The sequence below is a fragment of the Ambystoma mexicanum genome, chromosome 5p (genome assembly GCF_040938575.1).
Source record: "Ambystoma mexicanum isolate Mex_15411 chromosome 5p, UKY_AmexF1_1, whole genome shotgun sequence".
NCBI lineage: Eukaryota > Metazoa > Chordata > Amphibia > Caudata > Ambystomatidae > Ambystoma > Ambystoma mexicanum.
This window is the reverse complement of record NC_090930.1, coordinates 671,346,105-671,364,037: the sequence shown is the minus strand read 5'-3', so window position 1 is coordinate 671,364,037 and position 17,933 is coordinate 671,346,105. Positions and strand designations below refer to the sequence as shown.

The window sequence follows — 17,933 nt, the reverse complement described above, 5'->3', positions numbered from 1 at the left end:
TCTTGCCTTACTGTAATTTCAGGCAAGCTGCAGCAATTATGAAAAGGGTGCAAGGCAGCACGGAACACAGAAGGAGATAATACTACAGGCACAGCTCAAGGAATTTGTGTTCCATCCGTTTTCCCTGGAGACACTGTCAGAATCATACGAGGAAAAAGTGGCACGAGCCAAGGTTTAACGGTCCCTTTACAGTGGAAGTCTGCACTCCCTCTGCAGTAAAGCTACAAGGAAGGAGAGCTTGGATATTTTTGGGTGACATAAAAGCATACATCGGGGAAAGGCCCACTGCCTGCACCCCATCGCAAAGAGACTACAGACGATGGGGAAGTACCACATAGCACGTGCAGACGAAATCCATGATGAGGAAATCCATGATGATTATTTTGCTGCTGCATGAGCAGCAGCAAAATAAAGAAAAAGAACTTTTGTGCAAAAGAATTATGGCTTTTGGAGCTACAAAGGGGATAAGGACATAAAAACTGACACTATGTGCTTCCTAGTTGCAGGGTGAAGAAGAAAATTAAATTGCACTCATAAGCCACAACATAGTCTGTTGACTTTGAACTTTGGACTGAGGCACACTGAAGCCTTGATTAGGAAAGAATATGCCAAATTTTGATCGAGGACACAAAAATTGGAAGAAAATACAGTATCCAGACTCTTTCCACACATAGATCTTGTTCGAAATTACTTAAGGTGTCCCACAGTAGCAACATCACCAAAGATGTGCTGTCCTATTTCGATCTAGTGCTTAAATCATACCCGTCACTGGTGGGGAGGCTCACCAGTATCACTGACTTTCTTCAAGATCCTGAAAACGAAAAGACTATAAAAAGGCTGCTTACTGTAATTGCCAAACAGTTCGTCCTACTTCCTGAGTACAGCAAGGAAAAACCAAATGTCCCAAGCGGAGAAGGAAGTGAATGAGCTTATCAACGTATTGTTCTTTCGCCTAATTGAAAAGTGTTCAGATCTTGTCAGGAGAACGACAGATGTATTAACTTTTCTTCGAGATCCAGCAAATACAGAACGTCTGAGCATAATCCTAAACAGCATTTTAATCCAAGTTGCTCTCCACGCACAAGGAAAGTGCAGACACTGTTCACAGTGAAGTGAAATCCTACAGTCCCAAGCCTCAGCAAGACAGGACAAATGTCCCTGTCACCAGAAGACAGCAGGTTGGCGAGTAATGTCTTCTTTGGCCTAATCCAGGATTTCCCAGAACTTGTGGGGAGACCTGTAGATGTTCATGTCCTCACATTTATCAGGGTCCCAGCTAATTCTGCACAGCTGGGCATGCTCCTGCATGGTATTGTGATGCAAGTGGAACTTTCTAAGCATCAACAGAACTATTTGAGAAGATTCTAAACTTTCCACTGAGGGACAGATCGAGAGAGAAGTGACAGAAATTTAATTTCTTATTTTCATATTGACAAGGACACAACATGTCTTCTCGAATGAAGCAAACAGAGGCAAAGGTTGGGAGTTAGTATATTTTGACTTGCACAGTAGATAGACTTGTAGGATTATTGCCTGCATTTGACATTCACATAGAAAAAGAGAACTGTATCCAGAAATAATAGACAATCCAGTGTTCTGACAAAGAGAGACAATTGTTCAGTTCCTACAGCTCACAAACAGAACCAACAGAATCCAGAGATAATATTGTCTAAAGGTTATATTAAAAGTTAACATTTCAACAAATGATAGAGATGGGGATCCAGAGCAGTAATCTAGTCCTCCCTCGGGAGGAAAGATGTTCATATTTCTCTGAAAGTAAATGCTGCCGATTAACCTACAGAGGCATAATGTACTTATGTATTATATTCATCATTGTTTTACTGTCACTAACGATCAGAACTGCATTTTTTATTGGTGCAAAAAAGCGCCTCAGTTCCAGTGCACCCTTCTAATGATGTAGACATGACACCCACAAAAGTACCCAGACCCTTTATAGCAACTGCAGTCCCTAGGAGATCTGCTAAAGGAGTGAATGAACTTGAGATGGATGTAATCAGCAATAATACACATACACGAATGGTAACAAGCAAAGTGAAAATCCGGAGACAGGGTCGGCAGAGTCTGAATGGAAAAGGAGTACTGACAACCACACGCATGCCAACACTGAATGCACACACAACAGGCCTAGTGTCAATAACTGCAGAACCACAATCCGAAGCATGGAAGAAGAAGAGACTGCCTGCTATGTGAAATTCCACAAATGAAGAGAAAAAGAGGAGTTAGAGAAATGACCAACAGAGACAACATGGACAAGCACATATGTTCCAGTGAAAGGGACAAGTACAAATTCAACAAGAAAGCCATATACTGGACCAATGCCAGGGTTGATACAGACATTTCTAACCAGAACGAAAAAGATATATGAGGACAAGGAAAAAACTGCCAGACTTTTGTCCACTCAAATGGCACAGATGAGAAGGCCTGCATCATGGACCAGGATACCAGATAATCCAGAGAATCCTCCAGCAAGAAGGAGCCATGCAGATGCATTCAGGGATGTAGTTATAGCGAACTACATGAAAACCTTAAGAATCAAGAGAAGCGTGCACAGAGACGACAACAAACTAAACGATTACTTGGACAGCACATTTGAGAAACAACATCTGAAAGAAGTTAGAAGACGAAGTTCAGAAGGGGAATGCTTTGTTTGTGCACTCCTACCATACAGCATGGCGAAGTCCAAGATGTTTGTAGCTGTAGAAATGTTTGTCCAGACAGCACACTGGCCCTCATTACGATACTGGCGCTAAACCGTGGTGCTATTAGCACCATGGTTATGATATGATATGATATGATATGATATGATATGATATGATATGATATGATAAGGCATTTGTAACGCGCCTATACACAAGTGTTTCAAGGCGCGACGAGGCAGGGGGGCGAACAAGGGGTGACAGACAACGATCTTACTAGGCCAGGTGTCATTCAGATCGCGCAAGTGCAAGGGTAGAGGGGAAGGGAAAAGTGCATGGGGGAAAGGGAAAGGGGAAAGTGCAGTACAGGGTTATTAGCATACAGCATACAGGATAAATATCAAGGGCCAGCTGGTGGCAAGTGCGAGGTAAGTGCAGACAAGTGCTGGGAAGGGGGGCTGTATGGATACAGACACAGTCCCGTAGTGCAGGGGTTGCCGTGGAGGCAGTGCAGGGGAGAGTGGCTGGGCCGAGAATGGTGAATGGCCCAGTTGCAGATTCAGTGCAGTTTCAGTAGTATTAGCAGGGGAGAGGGGGAGAGAAAGCAGAGGCAAAGAGGAAGGTTTTGAGGTGCTTCCGCAACCGGAGGTGGTTCTCCTCAAGTTTCAGGGAGGTAGGAAGGCTGTTCCAGAGGGAGGCCCCTGCAGTGGAAAGAGATCTGCCCCCAACTCGTCGTTTGGAGAAGCGGCTGACCCTGAGGGAGTTGGAGGCGGATGAGCGAAGAGCTCGAGAAGGAAGATATTTAGGAAGAGAGAGTTGAAGGTATTTTGGCCCAAGGCCCCAGACGGCCTTGTGGACAATGCAGAGGGTTTTGAACTTGATCCTCGCAGTCACTGGGAGCCAGTGTAGTGATTTCAGTCCTGGAGAGATACGGTCCCTGGGCTTGAGGCCAAGGACAAGTCTTGCAGTCCTGTCCTGGATGAGTTGCAACGGGCGGAGAGTAGAGGTGGGCAGATTAAGATAGAGGCTGTTACAGTAGTCCAGCTTAGAGAGAACCAGGGCTCTAGAGACAGTGAGCTTCTGGGGGAAGGAGAGGAAAGGAAGGATACCTCTGAGGAGGTGTAGCTGGTAGTGTGACTTCTTAGATACGTCGGATATGTGAGGAGAGAAGGAGAGTGTGAAGTCGAAGATGACCCCAAGGTTTTTTGCCTTGCAGGTAGGAGCAGGAAGAGGGCCCAGAGAGGCCAGCCAGAGAGCAGCAGGGAAGGAGGGAGTGGGAGTGCCGATGAGTAGAATCTCAGTCTTACTGGCATTAAGGCAGAGGTCGTTGGCGGCACACCATTACTGGATAGCAGAAAGACAGTCAGATGTGAGGGAAGGAGAAGAGGAGGCCGAGGGGAGCCTGAAAATGAGTTGGGTATCATCCACATAGCACTGAAAGTAGGGGCAGAGAGCGGCGATGTGGTGGGCGAGAAGTGCCAGATACTGGTTGAACAGCCAGGGAGAGAGGTTAGATCCCTGGGGGACACCACAGGTAGAGAAGAAGATGGCAGAGAGGAAAGACCCCAGTTGGACCTGGGAGGGTCGATTTGAGAGGAAAGAGGTCAGCCACGTCAGAGCCTGACCAGTGATACCGAGGTTATCACGGAGACAGTTGAGCAGGATGGTATGGTTGACAGTATCAAAGACAGAAGAGAGATCGGGGAAAATGAGAACACATGGAATGTTAGAGTCAAGGTTCGAGAGCAGGTCCTCACGGATGTTCAGGAGAGAAGTTTCCGTGCTTCTGGCAGCTCTGAAGCCAGAATGATGGTCATGAAGACTACCAACACATTCAGCATGGAGATAAAGCTGGGAGATGGCCAGTTTCTCCAGGAGCTTGCCCAGGAAGGGAGTGATAGAGATTGGGCGATAGTTAGCTGGGCAGGAAGGGTCGGAAGAGGGTTTCTTAAGAAGGGGGTGCACAAGGGAGTGCTTGAGAGGGGATGGGAAGACTCCAGAGGCGAAAGAGTGATTGCAGAAGTCATCAAGGGCAGGAGCCAAGGAGTCAATGTGGTCCTTGATAGTTTTGGAGGAACAGGGGTGGACCTGTTTTGACAAGACTTTCATAGATCGGACTTGTCTTGAAACCTCGTCAGCAGAAAAATGGGGAAAGGAAGAGAAGGAGAGAGGAGGGGTGGCTGCAGAAGAGCCAGAGGAAGGGCAGGGAATAGAGGGGGGAGGTTATAGGAGGAGAGTGAGAACAGGATGTCCTGAGATTTTGAAATGAAGTGAGAGGCCAGTGCCATGCAGAGGGCCTGGGAGGGGACAGGAGAGGTAGAGACTGAAGCAGGGTTGGCCAGCTCCTTGCAGATTTTAAAGAGTACGGCCGAATTGTTAGATGACGCAGACATGCGGGCTTGGATAAGGGCTCTCTTCTTGATGCCAGTATCGTAACAAGTCTGCCAAGTCTGCCAATGTTCAATGGGGAATTACCACCCCATTCCAAGGTTGGTGGGCGGTAATTCCCCATTGAACATTGGCCCTTCCCCATTCCCATTTTTGCCCAATAGGGCTCAATGGAACTGGGAAAGGCGCTAAGTATGGTACCGCAAATTGCGGTACCGTACTTAGCACCAAGGTTCCTTTGCGGGTCCCTACTTTAACAGCTGGTCTAGACCAGCCGTTCAGGTCGGGTCCTGCAAAGGGACCTCGTAGTAAGGCGCTAAGTATTTAACGGCGCCGCAGCCTTTTATGGCGCTGTTAACCCATTAGCGCCAGGGTCGTAATGAGGCCCACTGTCTTTTGCACGTAGCAATGTGCAAAACCAGAGGCCAGTTCATGGGTAGTGATACCTTACTGAAATGGGCAACTGAAGCAACCGATCCAAATGAAGACGATTATGTCCAGGACATAAAGACAAGAAACAATGGAAAAACGAAACACATTGTGGTCAGATACGAGAAGCCTGGAGTTAAAGGAGCAACACTAGAAGAGAAGCAAACCAAAAGCTAAATGCCCAAGGAAAAACTCCAGAAGAGGCTCGAAGTTGGAAGAACAGAGGCCACAGTGCTTTCACCTGATGGATGGGAGAAAGGAGTAGTGATATGCAGAGCATGGATGGTCATAGGTCAATACAAGCCTACCATCAACATAGTGCGAGATGGATGCAAGCCATTGTGGCCAAAGCTTTCAAAACTGCTGACGTGGGTCGAAGACAGGGAAGGACCCTTGTAGATAGTGCCACTGGAAAGCCCAAAATTCTGCTTCAGGAATAATGGCACAAGGAAGATGGGAGAGAATCAGAACTGTGGACAAGTTGTTGATGCTCCAGGAATGGTGCATGGAACTGCAGTAATTATGGATCATTATTTGGGATGTGGATCCAAAGCATACATCACACTGCAGAGAAATTGGGGAGGTATATGCACAATAGTGAATGTCCTTGTTCCAGCGTTGGTGATCCCAAAAAGTGACTTCAATATTTACAGTTTCCCAAAAGCAGATGCTCACCTAAGTAAGAAGAGATCTGTGGAACTGCTGACTCAGATGAGGAGAGAGAATTACTTCCCTGCCAAATCAGAAGAAGCTTTTCATGCAATCCCATATGAGCACAGGCTATTCAGCCTCACCTCATCAGTGTTCACGACAATCTTCATGCCAAGATTCCAAGTAGGGGCAAATACTAAATGGTTGCAGATAACCAAATGGGAGTTACTGCAGACCATCAACACAATCATAAAGGGGTTCAACACAATCAAGGAGGAGTTAAGAGCAATCAGACTGATGACTCTCCAAAACAGATACATACTTGACATCATCACAGCTATGGATGGAGGAGTCTGTGCAAAAATTGGAGAATCATGTTGCACATTCATACCATCATACAATGAAGAAAATGGAACACTAATGGAGGCCATAGTTGTGCTGACGAAACTACAGAATCAAATGATTGATGAAACTGATGAAGTAGACGGCGACAGTTGGTTTGGACCACTGTTCTCATGGGTTCCACAATGGATGGCAGATGCATTCAAGTTCCTAGGAGCCCTGCTAGTGATGATATTGCTAGGATTCTATGTTATTAAGCTAATAATCTTTCAGTGCCAGAAAACTGCGAAAAAAGCCAAAGGGATGAAGATCATGATTGATGTCCAGCCAGGATGGAGGCCCAAATACCTGACTGATGAAGAAATAAGAGACTTTGTGAAGGCCAGCATTCATGCACTAGAAGGAGCAACATTTCTATACCCAAGGAAGCATAGAGATTATGTGGGAAGATGGGTTTACTGCAACCCAAATGAACAGTGTCAACTAATGGCATGGAACAAATACGAGAATGTGAGAACAGCAGTAAGTTTAAAAGGAGTCATAAAGATATGGATCCCAAAGAGACATTTCTTCAGACCATCATGTATAGACCCAGAAGATGAAGAAGGAATGGACCCATACAATGAAGTAAAGGTGAATACAGAGGAATAAAAGAAGACGGATCGAAGGAAGGAGGTGAAAGTGGTCGATGAATCGCCCAGAGGGGGGAGTGTAGAGGAGGTCCCAAATACAGCCCGCATTCCAGCCGTCCATTTTGTAGTACCAGGAACGTTAACACCAAAATATGTGACATATGATGAGCAAATAAAGCACCAGAGAGCCGCAGTGGGGCTCTGACCAGTATCCATCAGAAGAACGATGCCTATTGAAGTACCAGTACCAAGGAAACCATGGACAGTAAGGTGTCCATTGAGGAAACCCTATCAACAATTGAAACAAAATGAAGATAGTTTAAGTACAGTCCCTGAAGAAACCAAAAAGGTCTTAATGGAAGACGAATGGTGACGTCACAAGAACCCGGACTGACTCATATATAGAAGAAATGACAACCAGAGAATTACGCAAAGAGACGAAACGCCATGAACAAGGATATCATGAACCTAAAGTGAAAGGACAATGCCAAATGTAAGAAGCTTAAGCTGTAAGCAAGATGCAGATATTCGACCAGTTTACACCTGTACATATGTTTGGAACTCCAAGAAATCTAAGAAAATCGTGCGGCTTGCTATGCTTAGTAGAAAGATAGTGTGGCAAGCGCCACTACACATAATCTACCTCAAACAAAGCACAATATATAAGTGTATTTCCACTTTGCACAAGAAACAGAATCAACCCAGCTTACTAAAGGCCACACGTGAAAAAGCTTCATATTTAGCAAAATCGAGAAGAGACGGCTGAAACGAAACACAGCAGAGGCAAAGAAAGCCAAGGTCGTATCAGTGGAAGAGACAAACAGTAGCAACATTTAATTGAAACTAAGAACAGAATATCCTGCTTATGAAAGGTTAAGATAAGAGGTTAAGATAAGAAGACAAAGACAGGTGGTGGGTGAAATGAAAATCAAATACATAAATTATGTGTAAAAGAGGCAAATTCACAGTGTCTGAATCACATGACCATCCGAGCAAGAAGAAGCAAGAGCTCATACCTACGCTTGGCACCTGGCGAGGGGAAGATATCAGAACTTTTCCAGACAGATAATGCAGTCTTGAGGCCAACCACAGTGAAATAATGGACACATGGCTACTAAAGTGATGATTGATTGTAACAATAATTGGAGGAAGGCCGGGTAACTAAGGGGGACCCACACATTGGCCGACCATTCTGCGTGCTGCTAAGCAAAGTGGAAAAGTATGCATATGGTTGGTGCCAACCCAATCACATGGACCAAAGAATCTAGGGTCCTATAGTTAGTAGAACCAATAGGACGTCGTATTTTTAGTGACGTCCGCAGTAGCCATTTTTGAAGGAAGGGCTTAGATGACCACCGGACAGTGTTTACCCAATCCCTTCACTCCGTTACCATATACAGATATAGTACCTATATTAAAGTTACCTTTCCCGAACCAATAGAATTGCATGTCAACTTTTGAGTGTTACACGTCAATGATGACGAGTTTTCAGTATAAATGTTCTGATTTTTATGAAGTTTGTTTGAGTTGTGAAGCGAGAAAGAAGATCATGCATCTGCTGATATTCATGAGACTCCTAGTTTTTTGTACTAGTCATTAAATGGACTCCCTTTGCCAAACCGTTGAGTTGTCCTTATTGATTGGAGTTGAAGTATATATCTGCACCCCATCCATATCACGGGTGCTGCTATCTTGTCTTAAAGTGCTTCTGAGCAAACCCCGACTCTATGGGCCGGTTGGGGGTCTCGGAGCACAATGACCTCACTACGCAAGAAGATACATAACTCTATACACGATTCAGCCTTACTGAGGGAGATCACTGAGGTGAAGCGTGGGTCTCTAGGCACAGCAAGATTGTAATCCAAACTGAAGAATGATGGATGGAATTTTTTGAAGAGAAAACCACCACTGGCATTGCTCAGGGAAAGCTTTCAAACCACAATGTTCATAATAATAACAATATTTTTGCATTAAATAGCACTACAAACCCCCAGGAGCACTGCTTATTATTACCCACAGTGTGTGGTGTTCATTTATCAACCTCCGAAGGATGAAAGGCTAAGTTTGGCCCTTCCGGGATTCTAACCTGCATCAGCAGGCTATGCATAAGTGTCAAAGCAAGCGCTCTACTCACTGTGCTATCGGACCGGCTATCGGACCGTTCAGCCTGCCATTCCATTACAGCAGGATACAAACATATGCCAATCAGGCATGGACCCACCACAAAGAAAATGTAAAAGAAAAGTTTCACAAACGTAATTTTAATTCTTACAACAGTAGAGTGAATACACATGAGAAAAACACAAGCAGTGCATCAAGTTATACAAGAGTTAAAAAGAAGACTAACAAGAAAAAAAGAATCAGAAAATGAAAACAGTTTAAGAACAGAGCTACAAATGTAACAGGGCAAAAAAGTTCAGCAAGGAAGGAAATGGACTATAATTCATTTACAAAAAAAGAAAGGAAAGAGCAGTGTGCTGTCAAAATAAGTAGCACTGGGAATTTGCAGCAAAAATGCAAACATCTAGAAAATCTATCAAAAAAAAAGAAATTAGATAACAGCGACAAATGGCAACAACAAGCAATGATAGGTTAAGGGAAGGAACTGAGAAGACGAAAGGGGAGTCATACTATTGTGAGGAATTAAATTGAACATTGCCAAAGAAAGAAATAGAACAATTGTGGGAATGGGAAAGGGGCGGGGATAGAGGACGATGAAGAGGAAGGGGTTGGAGGAAGTGGAAGAATCAGCATTAGATAAATAGAAGACCACTGATTACGTTGCTGCGCTAAAGTACACCAATCTTTTTTGATGGAAGATTCAGAGCGTTGGCCACTTACAGTCATGATTTGGTGTGGTGCGAGCCCAGCGTTGGCTGGTATTTGAATAGCAGTAGCACAGGCACAATGATTTGTCTACATGGTAGATACATGAGCTTGCATAGATATAGTCTTGATTATGGACCCAAGAACATTTTGCCAAGAGGCTTGTTAGAATTCCAGACAGTAGATGTGGCAAGATCAGAGGTAGACATTTTGAGAGGATAGACAAAAAAACAAGGGCATGGTCATTTTCAGAGGTATAATTCAAGCGAAGAGACAGGACAGAAAGAAGAATTTGGTGAGGCATGCATTGCGCCACGGAAAAGAGTGCAGGAGCATTTAGTTAGGCTTGCATGGTTCTTAGTGGATTCATAAAAGGACGGTGAGACAAACTTATTGCCATGTTCGTCAAAGGAGATGGTGAAGGTGTTGCGAGGAAGAATGCAAAGTCCTTCACAGCCACGCCATGCAAAGAGCAATTGAACGTCAAACCAGACTTTATATTGGAGAGTAACAGGATCAGCAAAATCAAACAGTGGAGAAGAGCGAAGGATCTGTAAATCAGCAGATGAGATATGGGGTTTGTGATCTGTAGCATCAAGTCCAGCACAGCACGATTGTTTGATAATGAAGTAAAACATTTAATTGGCCGTACGAAATTCCCCACTGCACAGGAAATTGAAAGTTGCATTGAAGGGTGATGATGCAAGATGGTGGTTGAGGGAAATTAGAGTTTTAGGATATTAATGTTTCCCAGTAGTTGTGCAGCACAACCTGGACGATGTTAGAGATTCAAAAGCATTTGCAATATGCTTTTTTTGCAGCCAATTCCGAAAGGCCTCCACAGCCCATTTTGTGGCATTTGTGCTGCATTCAGAATCTTTTTCTTGTGTAATATAATTTACAGTCTCTTCATTGAGGGAATAGTGGCATTTTGCTGGTGGAACACCACCTGCTGGCCTAACAGAAGAAGACACGCTGTCATCAGCTTCTAACTAATGAGAAAGAGAAGAAGTGCCTGAAATATTAAAGGACACCTGATGTGGCACACCATCCAATGTGAGATTAGAAACATCCGGGGTGGAAATGTTGTGCCCTGAAGCAATGGATTTGACATCAGTGGAAAGCAATGTGGGGCTAGAAGATGGTGTGGAGATGCCATGAGTTAAGAGAGCAAGGCGCCACATTATGGATGAAGAATCGACCCCAGGATGCAGATTCAGAAAGAAAAATAACCGGTACACAGAACAGGTTGAGTAATGGTGGCGAGCTGTAGGAGATGGAATCCAGTAAAAAGGTAGGAGGTCAATTGGAAACCGGGCCGAGAGTGTCCATTCCAGCCCGCGGTTCCCCTGACCTGATTGGTGGGTCGAGAGTTATAGGTTGCTAATGTCAATTATCGCAGCCATTAATGCAAACAATGCAGTACTCAGTTTATTGACTTGACATGTGGGGGGAGTCAAGCCGACAGAGGATCAAACCCAAAACACACAGCATCACCCTGTTTCCGAGTTAAGCACATTGTGCTGGTGCTTTTCTCCCAGGTCAAAGACTAAGCATAATCAACATTCTCAGACATTTCTTACATCATTTCCTTGTCACCCCGGGCCCCACTTACTAATATTCACAAAAGTTTCAGTCCACCTGCTTTCCATCTGGGGACTGTAATGTCAAACCTGCTTTGTGGTTAGACTGCATATAGTAGGCCTCATCAAAAGTTGGGCAGATCAGTAAAAATTGAGGGGTACCTCTATTAGCGCTGCATTTCCGCTCTGCCCAACTATGAGTTGGGCGGAAAGTTGTGGATTCACCTCCAGCTCTGAGCAAAAACCAAATGCAAAAGGTTTCTGTTTGTTTTAACAAGTGTCTTTTAGCCCGTCCAATCAGGAAACCTAAATGACCACCTGGAATTCAGAAAAAGTCTAAAAACCTGTCTCCTCAATGATTAACAGAATAAATATGACATGCATCGAAAATTACACTTCTCAATAGTTTGACTTTCATTTGTAGACATATCCTAAGTGAGCCGCTTACCTGTCCTGTCCTTCTTTCCAGGATACATTGGTACACTCAGAAAACAAAAACGACTGGACAACATCACATCAAAGCATTGCAAAAACTCTAAGAGAACACATCCCCTGTCTCCCAGAATATCTGAATCACAACACAGTACATCTTAACACATCATCCACTAAAGCTAAATGTTGGGTTTTACTTACTCTGGTCTTTCCCTGATATGTGTGTTTGAGTTAGAGTGTTCAGAATGGAGTGTTGGCTGTGGAATGTTATTGGGTGAAACTGCTTTCATTCCATAACAGATCAGTTGGAACTGAAACCTAAGAGCAGGGGGACCGGTGGATGTCTCTCTGATTAAGTACTTGTCCTCATTACCTAATGTATGTTCCTGTTGTGTTCCCTGTAACCACGAACCCAGTAAAGCTGTCTACGATCACCTGAGGCTCCTGTGTATCTGTACTTATCTCCCTACCCCAAAACTTAACATTGGCGACGAGGATCTTGGAGGCTGAAGAAAGGAAGTACAGAAAGGAGTAAAGGAGAAGAGGAGCAAGAAACGTACTGAAAAGGAGTAATAGAGTAAGAAGAAGCTGAAACCACAAGGCATAAGTGACTGTCAGGAAAAAATCCACACGAGCGACATCCACCAGATAGCAGAGTGGAAACAGAGGCATCCACCGGTCCACCCTAGACCTGAAGGGTCCCTCTCTGGCCCTAAGGTGAGCACACCCCTGTCCCGTGTGACTGTGAGCATTATAAATGGGACACTGGAGGAAATTTGGGGGTAGTGCACTGCACAGTTAAAAGAACTGCCACAAGCATCTGAGGAAGTGCTCCTTCCATAGTGTGTCACTACGAGCGCTTATAGCAGAAGTCTGGGACTCTGACACATCGGAGTATAAATGCTTGGCAGTGTAGTTTGATGACAGCATGCATGCTTGGGGGCCGGGAGAACGCGTGTTCAGTGAACTGTGCTTCAGTGTATAACTAATGGGACCTATCCAGAGCTGTGGAGAAAGGCACCAGTGAAAAAAAAAAAAAAATAACGGAAAGTGTCGGCAGTCTTACTGTGATCCGGGCGCTGGAGTCAGGAGTGTTCCGATGAGGACAGTCTGGGGATTGTAAAGATCAAGGCCTTGTGGATGGTTGACGGTTGATCATGGGAGCTGTGTTTGTGGCTGCGCTCTCTACAGTAATGATGACGTCACTCTGCTCCCTGGGGTATCGGCGATGCAGGCTGAGCGAGTGTGAGGAGGACGTTCTTTAGAGCTGGAACTATCAGGGAGCTCTGAGAAAAGAACCTTTCAACGTGCTCAACGTCCCACACGAATTGCGTAATACCAGGAAGTGAAAGGAAATGTGTTTTTCAACGTGCTCTAGACGTCCGTTGTTTTGGGATGGTTCGAAAAAAGAAAAGGAGACGTTTTCATTGGGATCTGCAATGAAAGGGAAAATTACACGTTTCGGATCATCAGAGTCAAAACAGTGAGAATGTCAACTTAACAGTTCGTGTACAGGGTCCTTCGGTTTATAGAGTGCCCTGTGTCCACGTTAAGGCTGTTATGTTTTTCTTCTTTCCTGATAACACGGTTTGTGCTGCTGCCGTGTTGAAGTTTTCCAGGTACTGTTAACTGTATTTGGGATAGGTGAAGGCCAATGTGTACGTTGCGATGGTCACAGCATTCACCTCTAATGTAGAGTGGCAATGTTTTATTTATTGTTTGTGTCACAAATTGGTGCAGCCAACAAGCGGCTGTGCTCAGGTCATCTGTAGACCCATTTAATGGGCCGTGGCAACCGATTTGTTTGTTGGCATACAATGTGAGTTAATGTGACGCATGAGTGTGATGCCATCAATTTTTACCTGCAATGTGAAAACCTATTGCTTGCAATGTGACATGCAGTTGATATAGGTTCTGGTTAAGCTGTCCCAATAGCATTCAGTGGACATGCTTTGTGGGTAGGTGATTCCCGGTAGCATAGTGCCAAGAGAGATGGCAAACTTGGGGTGACATATAGTAAAACCACAGCAGTTTGGTGATGTTTGGCACCAGGAACGTGAGTAGCCAAAAGTGTCGTGTGCTATGGAGTTATCAGATGTATTTCAAACAAATGCTCATATTCCTATATGCATGGTGATGTTTAATTTTTTTTCACAGGTACACACAAATGTAATGTATGTTAATTTGGCTAACCACATTTTTCATTCACAGGTTCATCAAACACAAAGGACTTTGTAGGGTAAAGATTATGGACTCGATAGTAGTGTTGAACTCTCGCTTACCATTCTTGTACTCTCAATTTATCTTTGCTTGTTTTGTAAGAGACGTGTGATGAGGAAGTGTTTGTGGTGTTTGTAACTGACATTTTGGCACCTATGGTGGTGTAGGTTTGAATACCTGAATGAGCATATGGTTGCTCAGTTGTGGCACCTATTGTGGTGTAGGTTTGAATACCTGAGTGAGCAGATGTTGCTCAGTTTTGGCATCTACGGTGGTGTAGGTTTGAATACCTGAATGAGCATATGGTTGCTCAGTTGTGGCACCTATTGTGGTGTAGGTTTGAATACCTGAGTGAGCAAATGGTTGCTCAGTTTTGGCACCTATGGTGGTGCAGGTTTGAATACCTTAATGAGCATATGGTTGCTCAGTTGTGGCACCTATTGTGGTGTGGGTTTGAATACCTGAATGAGCATATGGTTGCTCAGTGTTAGTACTATTGTGATGTGGGTTTTATTACCCGATAGAGCATATGGTTGCTCCAGTATTGTACCGACTTTTAGTTGGTGCCATACGCAGTGGTATGTGGTGCCGATGTTATCGTTTGGTGCCATAAAGTGGTTTGTAAGTGTTGCTTTAGGCGGTCAGTGGGGTAAAACCCTGTTTGTTTGTGTGTTGGCACAACCAGTTGTTGGTGGATGATGAAGTAGGGCACAGTAGTGATGTATGATTGGAGTAAGAATTGCGTTAGAAGGAGGGCTGGTCCCCGAGTGTTAGTTCCATAATAGGCCTGTTATGGTACTGGTGATAGTTCAGGAGTAGTGTGGCTTCATGTAGCTACTGCAAAGGTCTCTGTAAGGAAATAGCTTGATTGTTTGGATGGGCACATTTTAGGAGGATGTTTGTGGATTGTTTTTCTCTAAGTGTTTAACTCCAAATTGCATAGTTCACCATCCCTCTGCCTTCCCATCATTTCATTGTTATGTAAGGGGGGAGATGTGTTGGGTTTTACTTACTCTGGTCTTTCCCTGATATGTGTGTTTGAGTTAGAGTGTTCAGAATGGAGTGTTGGCTGTGGAATGTTATTGGGTGAAACTGCTTTCATTCCATAACAGATCAGTTGGAACTGAAACCTAAGAGCAGGGGGACCGGTGGATGTCTCTCTGATTAAGTACTTGTCCTCATTACCTAATGTATGTTCCTGTTGTGTTCCCTGTAACCACGAACCCAGTAAAGCTGTCTACGATCACCTGAGGCTCCTGTGTATCTGTACTTATCTCCCTACCCCAAAACTTAACACTAAACACCTATCACCATAACACAGCGGACAGAAAGGCAATCATTTGAAAGCCCTATGTAAAACCAACGAACACTCCCCACCTTTAGACTACCACTCAATTCCTCTTGCTCATCACACACAAATTCAAACCAGCCAATTGCACATGGCTTTAAAAAAAAGATATCCTCTCCCCAGACTCCAAACATCACAAACGTGCACCATTAACTACAATTGAAATATTCAGCCCCAGGCTGACACACACCAGCCAACATAAGAACCGAACACTCCTTCCATAAATTTAGACATGTGACCAAATCCTGGCTCTGTCTAAACGAAAGCTAAGCTGTCTCTTCACCAACATACAAACACTATCTAGTTCAGAGAATCCTGCATCTAGATATCCACCTATACTGTATATACATACTGCCTTGTACTATCTACGCCTGTATATGCCTATCGAGGCTTGTAAATGGTGTGTGTTACCCTGAGTGAAATTGTAAATGATGTGTCATACTATGCCTGCATTTGTAACTATAACTATGTCTCTGTACTCAAGAAAAGTGCCCAGTTGCCTGAGGGTTTGGCGTGCTATATAAATAAATACAATACAATACCTACAATATCGCCATGATGATTCCCCTCTGGACGCAAAGCCTCTGCTGCCTCCTACACTTCACACTTAGAACGTTTACAGGCATGCACAGGTCAAGGTACTTCCGATCAGCATCTTCAGCACAAAGCACTGCAGTCATGCCTTTCCTTCTCCTCTCAACTAACCAAACCCATCCACTCTCTTTGGCTTGGGAGGATAGCTCAGGGGCAACGTGCTCACCTTGGAAGCAAGATGACATGGAGCAACACAAGTTCAATCCACAGGTCCGCACTTAGAAACCTCTGGGTATTAAGTGCATTATAAATAACCCATCAGATCCGCCAGAGCATCTGGAGACCATGCAAATGGAAGTGGTGCACAGTACAAATCCTAATAGTATAACGTGAATAACTCAAGTGTTCTGCATCGAAACTGTGCCATGGAATGGTTGTGTTCATTAAAAGGCTGTTCAACTGGCGATTACATCAATTTTCTACTTACTCAAAGTCGTTGTGTTTTGTGGCACATAGAAAAGTGCACAGGTGCATTGTAATAAAAAAGTGCCATATTTGCTTATGCTGCAATTTGTCTTAACTAAGGTAGTCTCCCTTAATATGGGTGATGAAATTCAAATCCTTTAAAAATGTCATTGTAAATAGAACAGGCCAAACAGGCGAATGTTCCTTTCGGATAAGCCTCCATTGATGAATGAAGATATGTTGGTTAAATACCAACTGTATCCAGCATATCATGTGCCAATAAAATTGTCTCACTGTCTGTCTCTTTGTGTCTCAAAATGTCTCTGTGCTCTCATTCCCGTTCTGTCACACTCTTTCTCCTTTCCTTTCTTCCACACTCTGCCTCACTCTCTGTTTTTGTGTGGGCCTGAGTTGCACAATCAGGTGTGCAGTACATTAGCTAAAGCCACTGCAGTTATTGCCCACAGCTCTGTGACTGAGGAAAAAGCAGTTATATTAAAGGAGTTCGGGGGGCATCTGTATTTTCTTGTAAAACGAGCTATTAAAAATAGCAAAAAAAGGATTTCTTTAATTGTATTAACATTTCAAATTGGCTATTTCAAAAAGTTTCCAATGTTCATTTCTAAAAATGGCTTAAAGTATATTTTAGTCATGATAAACATGAAATGTTACTCTTGTTTTACTGAACAAACCAAATGATCAAAATCTAGAATAATCATATGAGCTATTTTCAGAAAGAAGTTTATGATTCCAAATAGACAGCCTGGTACTATTGAAAAATATCCCTATGAGAAAGAGGAAGGGACAATAAATGGCAATGGTTTTAGAGACTGATTTGCATAAATGCATAGAGCATATTTGAACTATAAGAATAATTGCAGATCTTTACATTTGACAAATATATCTGTGATAAAGGGTTGTATGATTGAATCACCATGTACATAATGCATAATACATGCTGGGCACAGCACAGCGATCATTCCATTTTTTACAACCCTCGCCATAACATTGAAATGTTTGTAACATTGTACTATAAATGCTGATTGAAAGGGATTTAGCATCGGGATGGTAGGGTTGAATAGCTGTGACATCGCTTTACTGGCACGTAGATGAACCTTTGGAAAATATTGTTTTCTTCCCCCACAGAGGTTTAGCCTAGTCACATGCTAAGTACAGACAGACTTAGAGAATTATAGATAGTGTTGCTAAAACATTTTTACTTGCTACTTCAAAATCTTTCAATTAATAAGAATTGGGAATGTGGAGCCAATTTGGGTGAAGCAATGTTTGTATTGTATTGTATTGTATTGTATTGTATTGTATTGTAGGGCGATTTTCTAGAGTGTGAACAAATACCAAAAGGCATCAACCCGCTGAGAAAAGTGAGGTAGTTACAGACCAAGGGGGTTGGAACACATGATTCTTC

At 43.7% G+C, this 17,933-nt stretch overlaps 1 protein-coding gene across 1 annotated transcript in view; it reads left to right on the top strand.

Annotated features, from left to right (window-relative positions):
• The window catches only part of FRMPD3 (FERM and PDZ domain containing 3), a 1,207,861-nt gene that overhangs the window by 737,653 nt on the left and 452,275 nt on the right, over nt 1-17,933 (top strand). The gene's annotated exons all lie outside the window — the stretch shown is intronic.